Consider the following 15,671-nt stretch of genomic DNA (forward strand, 5'->3'; position numbering starts at 1 on the left):
TCAAATATAACTTAATCCTCAAAAGTGTCAGCTTTGCTTTTTACTACTGTAAAGAGTTCTTTACATTAGACTTCCCCAATGCAAATGGCATGTGATGTCTTGATGGTTGCCATCGTGGATGTTGGTTGTAGATCCAAGTAAGATTCAACCCTTCACAGCTTCAATGTTTTTCAATTGTCCATGATGATATGCGATCCAGCAATTCGATCTCTTATAACTCACACAAGGGAAATAAGAGCATAAACTTTCATAAGAATAAATATGAAAATGTTAATATATGCACATAATAGCCGTAGTCTAAATTAATCAAATATCCACCATCTAGAAAAATCCATGAAAAAACTGCGTAATGTGTTGTATGAAATACTCTTTACCAATAAAAGGGACAAGTATACAAATATATTCTACTTCAGGGATGTACTCTAAAAACATTTAACTACATAAAAATGTCAGAGAAAAAATTATTTGTCATTCAGTTTTTTTATATGCCAAAAGTTTAGAAGACGCAAATTTATAGACTCAGAAAGAAAAACTGTGATTCCCAAAACTTGGGGTAGGAATGTGATACATATATTTAAACATGAACTATTTGAGTATGAAAATGCTCTGAAGTTTTGTTCCATGGACAGGAGGAAATGTCTAACATTTTCTAAAATCATTGACGTTTATATCTTGAAGATGGTAATCTTGTAATATCTATACTATATCTCCATAAATCAATGATATAATCTTTAAAGAAAAAGGCCTCTCTCTTAATTCCTGAAATGAACAAGATACTGGAGAAAGATGCTGATAAAAGTGATAGGGTTTTGTTTCTGCATGGAGAAAATCACAAAATAATGAAATATACAAAACTTCAGGTAATTCACCAACTATAAGACAAATATAAAAGTAATGTTCTTATGCAGTAACTCTTCAGTACATTAATAAATAAATGAACAACAGCACAATAGCAAAAGGGACAAAGGTTATAAAGTAGTTAAAGAAGAAACTATGGCAATATCACTTTCAGAAAACATCCAAACTACAAGCAAGCTCCCTGAGGGAATGAGTGCCTGAGCCTGGGAACTTAGAATCATTGTCTTGTGGATCATCTACGGGCCTCACTTAATCCACAAAGACAATGCTCTACGTCCCAACTTGTAAAGTCGGGACAGAGGTATTCCAGCCTTGACAGCAGCCATCTAGGATGCAACCATTGGTCGCTCCCGGCCCGGAGCAAAGCAGAGTGGAGAAAATCAAAGACTCAATGAAAGAGTCTGACTGGGGACTGGGAGGTAATGCCAACCACAGCCTCAGGTGCCCGGGGCCAGCAGAAGTAGATGGCGCCAGGTTACACATACCAGCGATTTTCATTGTTTTCACAATAGAAGGTCTCAGAGTAGAAGGAAAAACATTGAGACAAATATTTTAGACATGAGACTTACTGGTCTGATGAACCTGATGGGTTCCCTGCGAGCTTGCTTTCTGCTAGGATCCATCTGACAAGTTTCCTTGCACGTCCTCTGTGTTTGGCTTGAATTTCTGGCCCTTCCTGATGATGTATTTCTGCACATGATCCTAATACCTCAGAAAATTCTATGTTTATGTGAGTTGTAAAACATGCTTGCCTGATTCAAAATGAGCAATACCATTCCATTTTTGACAACTTATACTTTTTTAAGGTTAATACTTTTTTGTATTCCACCGTATGGTTATTAGTTGATATTATAGCTGTTTGACCTCATGTTGAGGTGTGCCAGATCATCAAATAAAGGTCCTGACAGCTTTATTCCATCCACACCATTAAAAGTGACACTGGTCTGAGCAACCAGCTCTTCCTCAGTCATACTTTGAGCACATCACAACCTGGCAGGCCTAGCTTTGCTGCAGAGTTAGAGCTCCAGGGCTTTCCTCCTGCTCTAGAAGCTCTCCCTCTCAATCTGAAATCCCCACTGAGACCGGGTCTACCAACCTTGATGGTATTAGCATATCAGTGCCATACCTTCTCGCAACACAGCCACACCATCTGCCACCCCACGACTACCTGACGGATTAGTGATGGCATGTAGATATGCAATAGAATCATTCATTAATGTGCCATGTGGGACATTGACAAATGTGATTTTTTTTTTAAAGGAAGATACGTCCTTGATCCAGCAGCATTTATTGACAAGGCCAGCCTTTCTGGTGGCTCAGTTGAGAGAGAAATTATAACAGAATTACAGAAGAGAAATGAAATGCAGTCTGATTCTGTTTATACTATATTACAAATCATGCTTAGAGATGAATATTAGGATGTAGCGCGATCCAGAAAAGAAAGGAAGTGATTGCTCTCCAAGTTTGGATTACATGTTACCTTTGGAGAAAGAGTGGGTGTGGTTATGAAAGACATATTAAAGTCTTCTGGGGTGTTGTCCCAGTGGTCTGATTCTTGTATTGGGCAGTTGTTCTACGGAGGTTGGCATTATAATAATAAATTTGGGAGTACATTTATGCTTTTTTTTTTCTATTTGTTTCATTTCACAACAAATTGTCAGAAGTATAAGGATTTAATTTCTTGACTAGTCCTTAGTATTCAATATTTATTGACTTCTACAGAGTTATAGCTGGGCACTGGTGGTAGAGATTACATGATGGGGCGGCATATTTTGAAATGCTGGAAAAGTAGGAGTTAACTGACGATACAGTGATACAACATGCACATTGCAAAGCGACACTAATAATTCAATGACACAAGTATCTGGAAGTATACAACTGGCTGACTGGAAAAGGATAAGAGATGTTTCCTCCTTTTATTTCCCTTTTGTCCGACGTTGTTGTCGGTGCCTTTGAGGGGCATCTGACTCCAAGCAGCCTTCTGCACCACAGAAGGAAGCCCCCTGGTCATGTGACATTCTCTCCATTGTTGTTTCAGTCTGTTTTTGCAGCCACCATGGCAACCCAACTGGTCCACAGTCTTCCCCTTTTTCTCTGCCCCTTCACTTTACCAAGCATGATGTCCTCCTTCAGGGACACGCCTCTCCTGCCACCTTGTCTGAAGTACTTGGGACTAAGTCTCCCCATGCTTGCCTCTAGGAAAACTCTGCTGCCCTTCTTCAGACAGAGCTGTTTGTTCCTTTGTCGGTCTGTGGTACTACTAGATCTCCTTCACAGTCTCCATCACTCCCGTGATAAAAATAACAGGGATTCACCTGTGGGGGGAGGTCAGATGCTTGCAGACATCCTCCCTGAAGAGAGTCAGTCACCAGGGAGTAGCCCTGGAGGCGTGGTGAAGGACGCCAGGTCGATCCCATTGGGTGAATTGCAATCACCTGAACCAGGTGGGCTGATCCAGGTTAACGCCCATGTGTGCCCACTAGCAGGAAAATCCAGCTTTGTCCTATGCTGGCTCTCCTGGGCATGCATCAATGGACATCCCAGTCTTTAATGCTAGCTACCTAACATTTCCCCCTGAACAGATATGGACCCAAATCTTTGGGGTACTTGACGACGACATCTCTAGCTGCTTCATGCTGACAAAGGGTCATAGTGGGGTTTTGGGTCCATACCCTTCCTACTCTGTTAGAAGGGGTTGTCCATTTAGAGCCCAGGATGGATAAGGTCGAGGTGGCTTTAGACGCCGGTGGTCTTGGAGCTGGCACACTTGGTTTAGAGGCCTTTGTAACCTGAGAACTGGAAAACAAACAAACAACAGGTGAACAGCTTAAGTGAGACATGGTAAGATTGTAAGTTGGCAGTGCCCTGAAAGTTAGCTTAGTGTCACAGAGTTTGGTCATTGTAAACACAGGAACAGGGGAAAGGTATTCAGTGGCCTAAAGGCAGTGAGGGGTCTTAGGCAGAATCATCTGTGCAGCCCTCATCTGTCCTGGGGTGGTGAAGAAATATCATCCTCAGACCATCCTGTGGTTCACAGGAGTATTTGTCTGTTCCCACGGTTCCTGTGTGTGTGTGTGGGTGGGTGTGGGGTTGGGGGGGGCGTGGGGGAATCTGAGGCTCCTCCACTGTGAGGAATAACTGGAAGCTGTAGAGGGACCTGGATGTGGCCCGATGACTTTGCATTGTGCAGCTTGGACAGGTGGTCTCGGCCTATGAGAGGAGCTGGACATTCAGGTATCACTAGGAAGCTATGAGAAAAATAGAAGTTATTCCAAAGACATCTGAGAGGCTCAGTAAAATGTTTAACTACAGGCTTTCCTGACACTCTCTGGATAGAGCAGGTGCGGGTTGACGGGTTCAGGGAAGGAAATAAGGACAGAGTTGGCTCCAGTATCCCAAAGGAAGTTCACTGACCTTCCTGCCATGTAGATGCCCACCCTAGGTTTCAGACCAGTAACAGTTATCTCTTGCTGCTGGGCCGTCTGGACCCGGCACTTTCATTCCTCCTCCTCCGTTGCCAGCTGCCAGTTGGACTGTGGGTTCTTCCCCTCCAGGTTTTGGGCCTTAGGATAGAGGCCAGCCCAGTGGTCAGTGTGCTCACAATGGACGCATGGTGTCTGAAGAGGCTCATTCCGGTCAGGGCAGTTCCTAGCCCAGTGACCCGGTCGCCGGCAAATGTAGCACTTGGTACGTGGTTTAAAAGTCTGGGAAACCTGGGAGGCATTCGACGGGCGTCTGCTATTGAGTGCAGCTAATATGTGGGCATGCCTAATGTCCTTCCTTTCCTCCTCCCGGGCTCGAGCCTCGCTCTCCTGCTCCCTATTGTAAAAAGCCGTGTTGGCACAAGCCACCATCTCCTCCAGGGTAGCTCCTTCAGGCTTTTGCACTAGTTTTTGGACTTTCTTGCGAATGTCCTGTGCAGCCTGGGTGAGGAATTTGTCCTTGAGCAAGACTTGCCCCTCATAGGAATCAATATCTCCAGCAGCATGATTCTTTAGGGCTTCCTTTAGCCTCTCTAAGAAGCTTACAGGAGACTCGGTAGGTCCCTGGTGAATCGCTGTCACCTTGGCATAATTAATGGCCTTTTGCCTGCCTGACTTTAGTCCACCCGTGATGCACATCAGGAAATGTTCCCGTGCCCACTTGTGCTGAGGCTCACTGTGACTCCAAGCAGGGTCTGTAAAGGGTACAGCAGTTTCCCCTACAGGGTATCTCTCATTCATCACATGTAACTCCTCTGAAAACTTTCGAGCACCTTTGAGCACACGCTCTTTCTCAAAATCCATCATGGTCTGTCCTAGTGTGATCATGACATCTTTCCAGGTTAAATCATAGGCTCGGGTGAGGTTCTGGAAGTGTTCTATGTACTGTTCGGGTTTGTTAGAGTAACTGCCTAAGTCACGTTTAATTTGCTTGAGTTCAGTTAGGGTCAAAGGTTTTAAAATTGCTTGAGGACCGTGCTCCCCTGCTGCCTCTACTACAGGTAGAACACTCTGGGCTGCTGCAGGGTTGAGGCAATAGTTTCCCTCTGGTCCACGGTCCCTCAGAGGGTCCTGGGTGCACTGGGCACAGAGATCCCTATTTTTCCTTAAAAGGAAGAATGCTCTAATATGCGGCATCTCCCACCACTTCTCCATCATTCCACAGAACTGTTGTAGTTGCTGCAAAGTTGGAAGGGAAATTGTGCCATTGACCGACCACGATTCCTCTTCCTCTAAAACATACTGTGGCCAAATGGAATTGCAGAGCATAACCAGCTTCTGTTTGTCCAGCTTTTCCAGATAAAATCTTTCCCAATTTAACAGGATGCATCCGAGGGGGTAATCCCTGCGTATCAAGCTGGTCTGTCCCATCTGAAAGCAAACAACACGAAGGTTATCGAGAGCTTGATGTCTCAAAGTCAGCAACCGCAGAGTCAGCGCCCACGTCTGGAGTGTCATGAATCTGAGGTCTTAGGCAGGTGCCCCTGCCCAAGGGAGGAGGAGTCGGAGACCACTCGCGACATTCTGATCCAACCGCTTCCCAGATTACAAGCTATGGGGGCCACTGCATGGCGTGGCACCCTGGCCATCAGATACACCTGCTGGCAGGAGCAGACTTCCAAATCTCTGAAGGGAAGGGGCCGTCTATCTGGCAGCTCGGGAACATTTAAAGAACCGGAATTTCTGGCTGGAGCATCCTGGCAGTGGAGCTGTATTAAGAGCTGTCCCATAAAGTGCCAGAGGCAGCATCACTGGGAGGCGAACGTTAACAGTTACTCGGGCCTTGGGCCGAATGCCTTGGGCCTAGGCCTGGGCCATGAAGACCAGCCGGTAGCAAGGACCAAACCCACACAAGTAGAGCACCAATGGAGCTTGTTTGAATAACCAAGGGGGGCTAAAAGGGAAAAGGGGAAAAAAGGGGAACATTTGGCTCTGGGACTAGAGCAGGGAGGGGTAGATCCCGGAACCAGAGGAGGGGCTAGCTAACCAGGCACCGCCCCCTCAGGCGGTTGGAGCGGTGGGCGCCATCTTGGCAGTGTCACATGCTCTACTGACCAGCAGCAAAAATGCAGACACCTTGTGGTGCCATGTTGCCATGGCGTGGAGACTCACTTGGTTTGGAAAATGGCAGCTGCCACTAGCAGCCTAGAGGGAGATCAGCATGGGGCAATTGAGATGCAAAGAGGCTTGGGGAATGGCCTGCCTTCCACAGTGTCCCAGCTTCCTCCCAGCAATGGAGCCTGGGGAAGACATGCAAACTCCCAAGGAGGCGAGCACAGACAAAAGTAAAATCCCGAACACCAAAAGGATGAGAGGGGTACGGGAAGACATTACTGATGTCTTCATGGGTCGCCTCGGGGAGCCATCCATCTCCCAGACGTTGCCAGAGCACTTCAGCCAAACTCCTCAGTTACGCGCCTTCTTGTACAGCTGAGTCACGCAGCATCACTTATGTAAGGTCTCTCTCTCCGGGCTAGATTTAAACCGCGGTCCTTGGCTCCGCACGAGAAAGAATTCAAGCCGAAGCCTGGCTCGTGATCCAAGTGAATTTAATGAGAGTTACAAAAAGCTTCAGGTTCTAGGCACCCATAGGATTCCTTTGACCATGCGGCCTGGCAGAGACTGCTGGGGGTCAGGCAAAGATCTCTCTCCCAAGTTTTCCTTCTAAACAAGATGACTTCTCCCTCTCGGTTCCTCCTTTTCAAGGATTCCCGGGGGTAGCGTGGTGAACGACCCCAGGTGGATCCCATTGGCTGAATTGCAATCACCTGGCCCAGGTGGGATGATCCAGGTTAACGCCCATGCGTGCCCTCCGGTGGGAAAATCCAGCTTTGTCCTATGCTGGCTCTCCTGGGCATGGGTCAATGGACATCCCAGTCCCTAAGGCTAGCTACCTAACAAATTCATCATAAAGGCACTGGATTGCTACAAGACCCCTAGTTATATATTGTTTGCAGTGCCATTCCCATCTCTAGCAAAGTTCAATGCACATCCTTTCAGACCTTCCCACCATTGTTTCAGAAGAAATACCTTTTCTACCTGTGATGGACAGGCTTATTGGGCCAACGTGGAGAATGAACACATGTGGGATTAATTGAAGGGGAGCGGAGAGATAAATGGCTCAGCAAGCCTCACCTTTCTTGTCTCTTGCTCTTTGATAATCAGACGACCAGTGTGTTGCTGCCTTACCTAGTTCTCTGCCTCAATTTTAAAGCTACACTAACTGTGGGACACCTAACCATTGGACTGTTGTTTGAGGTTCCTTCAAGACCTGCTGCACCACACTCCTGGAGTATACATTGCTTGAGCTGGGGACTGTCAGACCCTGTCATCTGGCTGACTGTTGGTGACCTGCTTGCTGTTTGCTGCCTGAGGCCAGATAGTCTGAATTGCTCTACAAAGGACTACCCCACGGCCCTCATGACTTGAAGTACTGCAGCTGTCTCACCGAGCCAAGTGTACTGCTTTATAGATTGATTCACTCATTATACATATAAAATAATATATATTATGTCCTGCTTGTGTGTGTATAATATCCTGTTGTTTTTTTCTCTAGAAAACCCTGTCTTACATACCATCAAAAAGGCCTCCTCTCTTTAGCCCAACTCCTGCCCTGATCCTCCAACCCTCAGGAGCCTGTCATTAGAGCCTCTTTGCCAGCTGGGCTCTCACCATCCTCAAACATCACCCTTGCCTCTAAGTGTCAAGCCTCACTTCCTCTGGGAAGTCACACTTATAGAAATGTTTCCTCTTTGTTCAGACTATAGGTGTACAACTACCGGTAAGCCTAACCACTTTTCTGTCTTTCACATGAAGGACACACACTTGGGTTTTGGTTGCTTTGTGTAGTTGCCTCTGTTGCCATGGGAGTGAGTTTGGGGTGGTATCGCAGATCTTACCACGTTGTAATTCACGGTGTACAACTGTCTTTAGCGTGGACTCCAGTCTCCTGAAAAGAATCATCTAACAAGTGCGTGGTGCCATCCTGTGGGCGGTGCTGGAACAATCCAGGAGCTGCAAAGGCAGGTGTCTACATTTGACTCTGGATTGTGGGCTATAGTACAAATCAGTGTAATTGCCAGGAGAGGGTGCTGAGTAATTTTTGTTCTAAGAAGTGGGCAGTATGCCAATAAGTTTGGGAACCATGATTGAAATCATGTGTATCTTTGTATCCTCCTGCTAGGAGAGTGTTGTATTTTGAGGTAATAGAGTGACCATGAAGGACCCAAACTGGATTGCGGACATGTACAGGGGGTCTCCACTTGCCTAGTGCCGCGACCCTTTCAGACAGTTCCTTGCGTTGTAGAGACCACCCTCTCCCCAAACGTAAAAGTATTTTCGTTGCTACTTCATAATTAATTTTGCTACTGTTATGGATCAGGTGACCCCCGTGAATGGGTCGTTTGCCCTCCAAAGGGGTCGTAACGCACATGTTGAGAACTGCTGGTGTAGGAGGTGAAGGTCGTAAATGACTAAGATCATTGCATTCTATTACATGAGAAATAGATTCCAAAACTATTTTTTATGACTCTGAGGCTATGCATTTCTCCAAACTCATTACCGTCAAGTCAGTTGCAATTCCTAACAACCTCATATAGGATTTATTTTTATTTTTTAGGAATTCTTATACAATGCATCTTTCTGGGAGCAAGACAGCCTCATCTTTCTGCCACCGAGCCGCTGTTGGTTTTGAACTGCCTACATTGTGGTTACCTGGCAACTGTTTTCCCAACAGCACCTAGGTCTTCATGAGGGTATTAGATTGAGAAATATGCAGAAAAGATACAACTCCTTCCATAAAACTCTCAATTCAACAAACTATGTTCACTGCTGATTGCTGTGCGACTCCAACATCTTCTAGGTAGAAACGAAGAACCACGTCTTCCTAGAAAGGAAGTGTGAACTGACTAGTCCACGATCAGGGTTAACCAGGACCAGAATTGTGTCCTACATGATACCCAGTACCCCTCGATTCTTCATTCTGTCACAAAAGATCTTCTGGAAGCTGATTGGTTGGGTTTCAAAAACAAGAACAAAACCTGAATTGCTGCACATATGATCGATTGGGGCTGTGTGCCACCTGTGTTCCCAACAAGAGCTTGTCTTTTTACTCTTTTGAGAAAATATTTTGATGAGGATTTCTTTTAAAATATGATGAGGTTTCATTTATTTGTTCTGTCATTTGTCATTTCTGTTTTTGTGATTTTATTATTAAAGCTAAAGTTTTCCAACAAAAATGACAATTCTTCCGTGGTATTTTTTACACATTGTCCAGGGTTTAAATGAGTTTGATGTGATTAAAAACACCCTGTGTGTGTTGAATTATACAGTTTCAGTTTGTCCCTCTAGGTCCTTGATCTGTTTTGCGTTTGTTTTGGGGTTCGGTGTGAGACATGGATGCTGTTTCACTTTTCTCCACAAGGAAATCCTATTTTCCTAGCACAGTCCATTTATTAAAGATACCCTTCTTTGCCAATCAAATGAGTGTATACGCCTTGTCACAAATCTGTTTACCATAGATGGGTGGGTTGATTTCTGAACTCTCAATTCTATTCCATTGGTCTATGAATTGATTGTCAAACCAGTACCAATCTCCTTTGATTCCCGTGACTGTGGATTGTTATTGTTAAGGGCCATAAAATTGGTTTCAGCTTAAATTGACTGAAACCTTGTCTGCTCCTGAGACAGCCTCAAAAGTGTTGCAATGTTGAACCCACAGTTGCAGTCACTGGTCATTGTATCTCATTGCAGGGCTTATTTCCTTCTTTCTTTCTTTGAGTCAACCTTTTACTTTCAGAAGAATCCCTGGTGGGGGAGTGAGTTCCATGGGGGCTGCGAACTGTGAGATCACCTGTTTGAACACAGCAGGCTCTCTGGAGGAGACACAGGAAGCTTTCTACTCCCCTGAAGATGTGCCGGGTAGGGACGTTTTCCTCCACCCCATAGGGTGGATATGTGTTAGCAGTGACTCTGGAACGGTGAGTTTGTTTGTTTGTTGTTTTTATTTTTCACTCCAGCAAGCATGATATGCTTCTGTGGGGACTAGGCCCTCTTCCTAAATATGTCCAAAATATGTGAGAACAGGGTAACATCCTTGCTTTTTTATTGTATGAAAAAGAGCTTTATATATAAGAACAATTGAATATTGATATCCAGCCCAATTCAGAACAAGTCCATAAGTTTGATATTCGCCCACATGTCTGATACCAATCTACAAAGTTCTCTTTAGACTCACAAAACACATGCAATGACGCTGAATGCAGGAAGATCACAGGCCAGTGGGTGGAAAGTCTTGTGGATCCAGTGGTGGTGTAAGCATCACAGCCCTGGGGAGGGTGGGTGTCTCCATGCGGTTCCTCCAGCTCCGGGGCTCTAGTGTAGCTCCATGTGTCTTGTCATCATGAATGACCTGCCTCCGTTGAGCTCTTTATCTCCTTAGCACCTCCAAATGAGGTCATCAAGCTGCGACTTAGTCATCAACTTAAGTCTCAAGTTGACAATAGATATTTAGCTGCCACACATGATGAGTAAAACAGCATTGTTTTATTTTATTTTTTAAAAAAACATTTTATTAGGGCTCATACAACTCTTATCACAATCCATCCATATATCAATTGTGTAAAGCCCATCTGTACTTTCTTTGCCCTCATCAATTTCAAAGCATTTGCTCTCCCATCCCATTCCTACTGTAATTCTTCTGGAAGTCCATCATATAATCAAGTCTTCCCAACCAAACACCAAACCCATTGCCACTGAGGTGATGCGGACTTCTAGTGACCATCCAGGACAGGATGGCACGGCCCCTGGGGTGTCCTAGACAGTCACTGTTTACGGGAGTAGGAAGCCTTGTCCCTTGTCCACGCAGTGGCTGGTGGTTGGAACCTTACAGACAGTGGCTCAAGGTACAAGTATTACACCACCAGGGCTCCTATCAATAGTCTAGCCCACCCAAGTCAAACGTAACAACCCTTATCTGGTTTTTATCCAGGCTTTCCATGCCAATAAGGAAATTAAAAATTCCGTGACTTGGATCAGGCACATGTGAGTGATCAGAGTCACATGTCTGATCTTTAAAACACACAAGAGAGTATTTGGGCTGCAAATTTGCCCACAGCAATACATCTTTTGATTTCTGGACTGCTTGTAGATTTAAGTAAAATGAAATCCATGATAATGTCATGTTCTCCCTTCTTCTCATGATTGTTGTTCCAGTGGAGGGCGTTTTGATTTCTCTATGCTGCGGTGCAATCCATAGGGGCAGCTAAAGCTTTCCCATGGATTTACTCTTCGGTCTTCACCAGTACCTGCTGCAAGTTCTCTTCATTTTCAGCTAGCAGGACGTCGCCATTTGTGAAATGCAGGTTCTTAAAGAGCCTCAACCAGTTCTGAGAGCGTGATCTTCTTCAGAGAGTCCAGCTTCCCAAGGTTAGATAAGTATGGTGAAAGAATACAAAGCTGATACACATCGTTCCTGAATTTTAAACCATTCATTGTCCATTTATTTTGTTCAAAAGGTGCCTTCTTGGTTTATGAGCAGGCTCCTCATGAGCACAATTCAGTGTTCTGAAATCCCCATTCCTCCCAATGTTATAGTTTGCTATGATCCACAAATTTCAATGCATTTGTACAGTCAATAAATGACAAAGAAACATTTTCCCGTTACTTTCTGCTGTCAGCCATGATCCATCCCTCATTGGCAGTGTGAGCTCTCATTTCATGGCCTCTTCTGAATCTGCCTTCAACTTTGCACAGCTCTCAGTCCATGTAGGGCTGCAAACGTGTTTCAGTGACCTTTAGCAGAATTGCACTTGCATGTGATACTGATATCATTTTAAAATCTCTACTTGGTTGGGTCACCTTTTAACACACGTTAACATCAGAAAAGTCAATCTTCTTAATCTGTTTTCTCTTCCAATGACGTTTTAGGTATTCGTGCGTCTTTCCATTCCATGTAAAAGTGAGTAGATTTTCTATTTCTGTAGATCAAGGCTGGTATAATTTTGATGGAGAGTGAGCTGAAGTGTTAGGTCATTTTTAGTTATATTGGCATTTTAACAATATTGAGCCTTCCATTCCTGAATGTGGAACATCTTTCCACGTATTCAAGCGTTCTTTCATTTCTTTGATGGGTTCCCTAGTGGTTCTTTAGGGTAAGTGTGGATTCCTAACCACAGGTTGCCAGTTCAAAATCACCAGCTGCTCCTTGAGGAACAAAGGAGGCCATCTGATCCCCTAAAGATTTATTGCCTTTGAATAATAGCTTCGCATTTCTGGAAAGATGTGCCTGAGTAACACATACCAGAGGAACGTCACAGACATCAGCACAGAAGAGCAAGTGAGAGGGAAATTCCATGCTGCCAGTCACATGAGGAGCATCATGAAGATAAGTAGACACAGATCCAGTAAGTTTTGAGGAGCGGTGGGGCTTTTGGCTTTCCACTGTGGAGGCCAGCTAAACCTTAACTTTAACCCCATCACAGTCTTGTCCAAATTGGGCTCCTTTGGCTGGTCCAAGAGCTCTACTACAACACAGACACAGCTTGCTGCCATCTCTGGGCAAGCTTAAAAACCCTCCAGCCCCATGGCCAGTTGATCCAGGCTCACCTATATCTTTCAGTGGCAGGTTAAAGACCTGCCTGCCATTTGCGGAGTCCCCCTTGGCTAGGGGGAACCTCTGCCTGCTTTTCACAGTGCTCCCCATGGAGGAGGGCAACCTGTCTTTCCTCCATGGTCCCAATTGGCTGAGGGAACTTCTGCCTGCCATGGGGCCTCACAGAGCCTAAGGCAGCTCTGCCAACACTCTCCATTGCTCCACACTGCTGCAGGGACTGGCGCTAGACCTATGAGGCGATCTAGGTGACTAGGCAATTCCCCCACCATCCACAGTGATCTGTTCCAAAGCTGGCACATCCACCTGCTCTCTGCGGCACTCCTTTCATTCACAAACTTTCCCCTGTCTACTCTTCCCGCGCTGACTGGGATAAATGCCATGTCTGGGTGAATCCGCTTGGGCCCTGTACCATCACTAGAGGGTGCTTCAATCACGCTCATTGTTTAAAAGCTGACCTTACAATCTATGTTTACTGAGGGATTAAAACCCCAAATCCTAGCGCCCAAACTCCTCCAGTTTATGAAACTTCCTTTGACGAATCTGTTATTCTCTGTTAAAGACCAACAGGACTTAGATCCTCACTCAATTTTTCTGAAGAAGACTTTTAATCCCTCATGAGTACAGCCAATATCTTTATTTCCTAAAATGTACCTGGTGCAACCTGACTTACCACCTGTGCCCCAATTCGGACCTCTCTTTGGCGCCGAACCCCACAATTTATGTTAGGCAGTACATTAGCAGCCACCATTTATCAAGAGTTTGAAATTTAGGAGATTAGAACTAAGCTAGTTCCTCTATATCAGGAATCACCCATGTTAGATCACTTCAGGGCACAGGTTCACGACCTGTCACAAACTGTCTGACACACCTTTCAGCGTTTGTACTGTCCTTGGAAATTGACAATCACACGTTTCAGTCCAGACAAAAATGGTAACAGACAATAACCACCAATTAGACGTGATCAATAGAGAGCTGGCTTAGAGAAGAAGAAGGTAAGTCACAGTGCTTGAGCATCCAACCTTTCCTAACCAGGCTTGGAGGGACCTCATGCTGTCTTCATGTATAAGGTTAGACTACTACCCAATATAAACCTCCAGGCTAATTAGATCTCACGGCACCCTCAAGGTTGCAGCAAAGCTGGAAATTGTGTCACGTCACTTTTAGCTCATTGGCAATAGCAGAACTCTTGGCTATCATGCAAAACTTTCTCTAATAACTTAGGAAATAGCTTGAATTTTCCCACCACTCCTGTGATTTCTATTGATGCTTTCTCGCCCTTTTAACATCCTTTCCCCAATGGGCTGATGATACATTACTGTCCTTTACAGCTTAGAAACTAGAATACACGCCATCCCTAACATACACATTTATAATGTTAAGACAATTTTAAATAGGATATTATAAATTTGCAGGGAATCACCTTTAACATTATTCATTTTATTCACATAAAAAAGACAAATCTGAATATTAGTAATACAAATGATTGTGCTTATGTGGAAAATGCGATAAACAATTCTATATCCCTGAATACCTGCAGAACATCACGTGCATTTCTTACCCCATATTACACTTGGCATCAACGATTTAGATCGGATACATAACAGTAATACTTTTGATGAAAATGTAAACCAACTCCAAGCCTTACACAATGACACTATAATTTTGTCTGCTTCCGTTCACATACACACGACATCTTACGAGGATTTCACATATTTTAAACACACTTTATTTTGCTCAAGATTCTGATTTACAAAATCTGCATACCCAATGTTTTTTACCTTCTTGTTTCAAAGAATGTTTTCTAATAGAATTGTGTGTGGCCACTCTTTCAGAAGTTGACTGTATAATTGGTCACTCCCCCTTAAAAATAGTTGCCTATATCTGCTGGAACACTTTTAATACTTCTGCATTGCCATGACATGTGTGCATGTTTTATTTAATTTTTTAAAAGTTAGAAAGTATTGCTGAGGAGCTGTGCTAAGGACCTGAACAGGAATTTAACAAGGGCAGAAATCCAAATGGTCAGTAAACCTATAAGAAAATGTTCCTGATCATTAGACATAAGAGAAAGGCAAATTAAAACAACTATGAGATAGCACCGAACACCTTCAAAGATAGCCCATTTCACAAAATCAGAACGTACCAAGTGTTAGAGGGGCTTTGGTCAGGTAGGGACTCTCATCCGCTGCTGGTGGACCTATAGTTGTGTGTGTAAAACCTCTATGGAAATCAGTTTGATCAGATCTAAAACAGATGGAAACGGAGCTACCATATGACCCAGCAATCCCCATACTGGGCACATACCCAGAAGAGGCAAGAAACAAAACCTGGCCAGACATCTGTGCTCTAATGTTCATTGCGGCACAGCTCACAATTGCAAGGAGTTGGAAACAACCCATATTTCCATCAATGGATGAATGGATTACAAAACTGGGGGACATATATACAATGGAGTACTATGCATCCCTAAAAGCCAGGGGTAAACGCATGAAGCATATCGCTACATGGGAAGAACTGGAGAAAATTATGCTATGGGAGTAAGCCAAGCACAAAAGGACAGGCACAACATGATTCTGCTGATCTAAGCTTAAAAATAGAAAAGCGACATAGGGAAAAAGCTACTGTATACATATATTCCTAGAGTGAGGTCCAGGTAGTATGGCAGGAGCCAGGCCCATTCCAGGGACACATATGGTAGCCAACTGAAAAGGAGGGGAGGG

The sequence above is a fragment of the Tenrec ecaudatus genome, chromosome 7 (assembly GCF_050624435.1).
Source record: "Tenrec ecaudatus isolate mTenEca1 chromosome 7, mTenEca1.hap1, whole genome shotgun sequence".
Classification (NCBI taxonomy): Eukaryota; Metazoa; Chordata; class Mammalia; order Afrosoricida; family Tenrecidae; genus Tenrec; species Tenrec ecaudatus.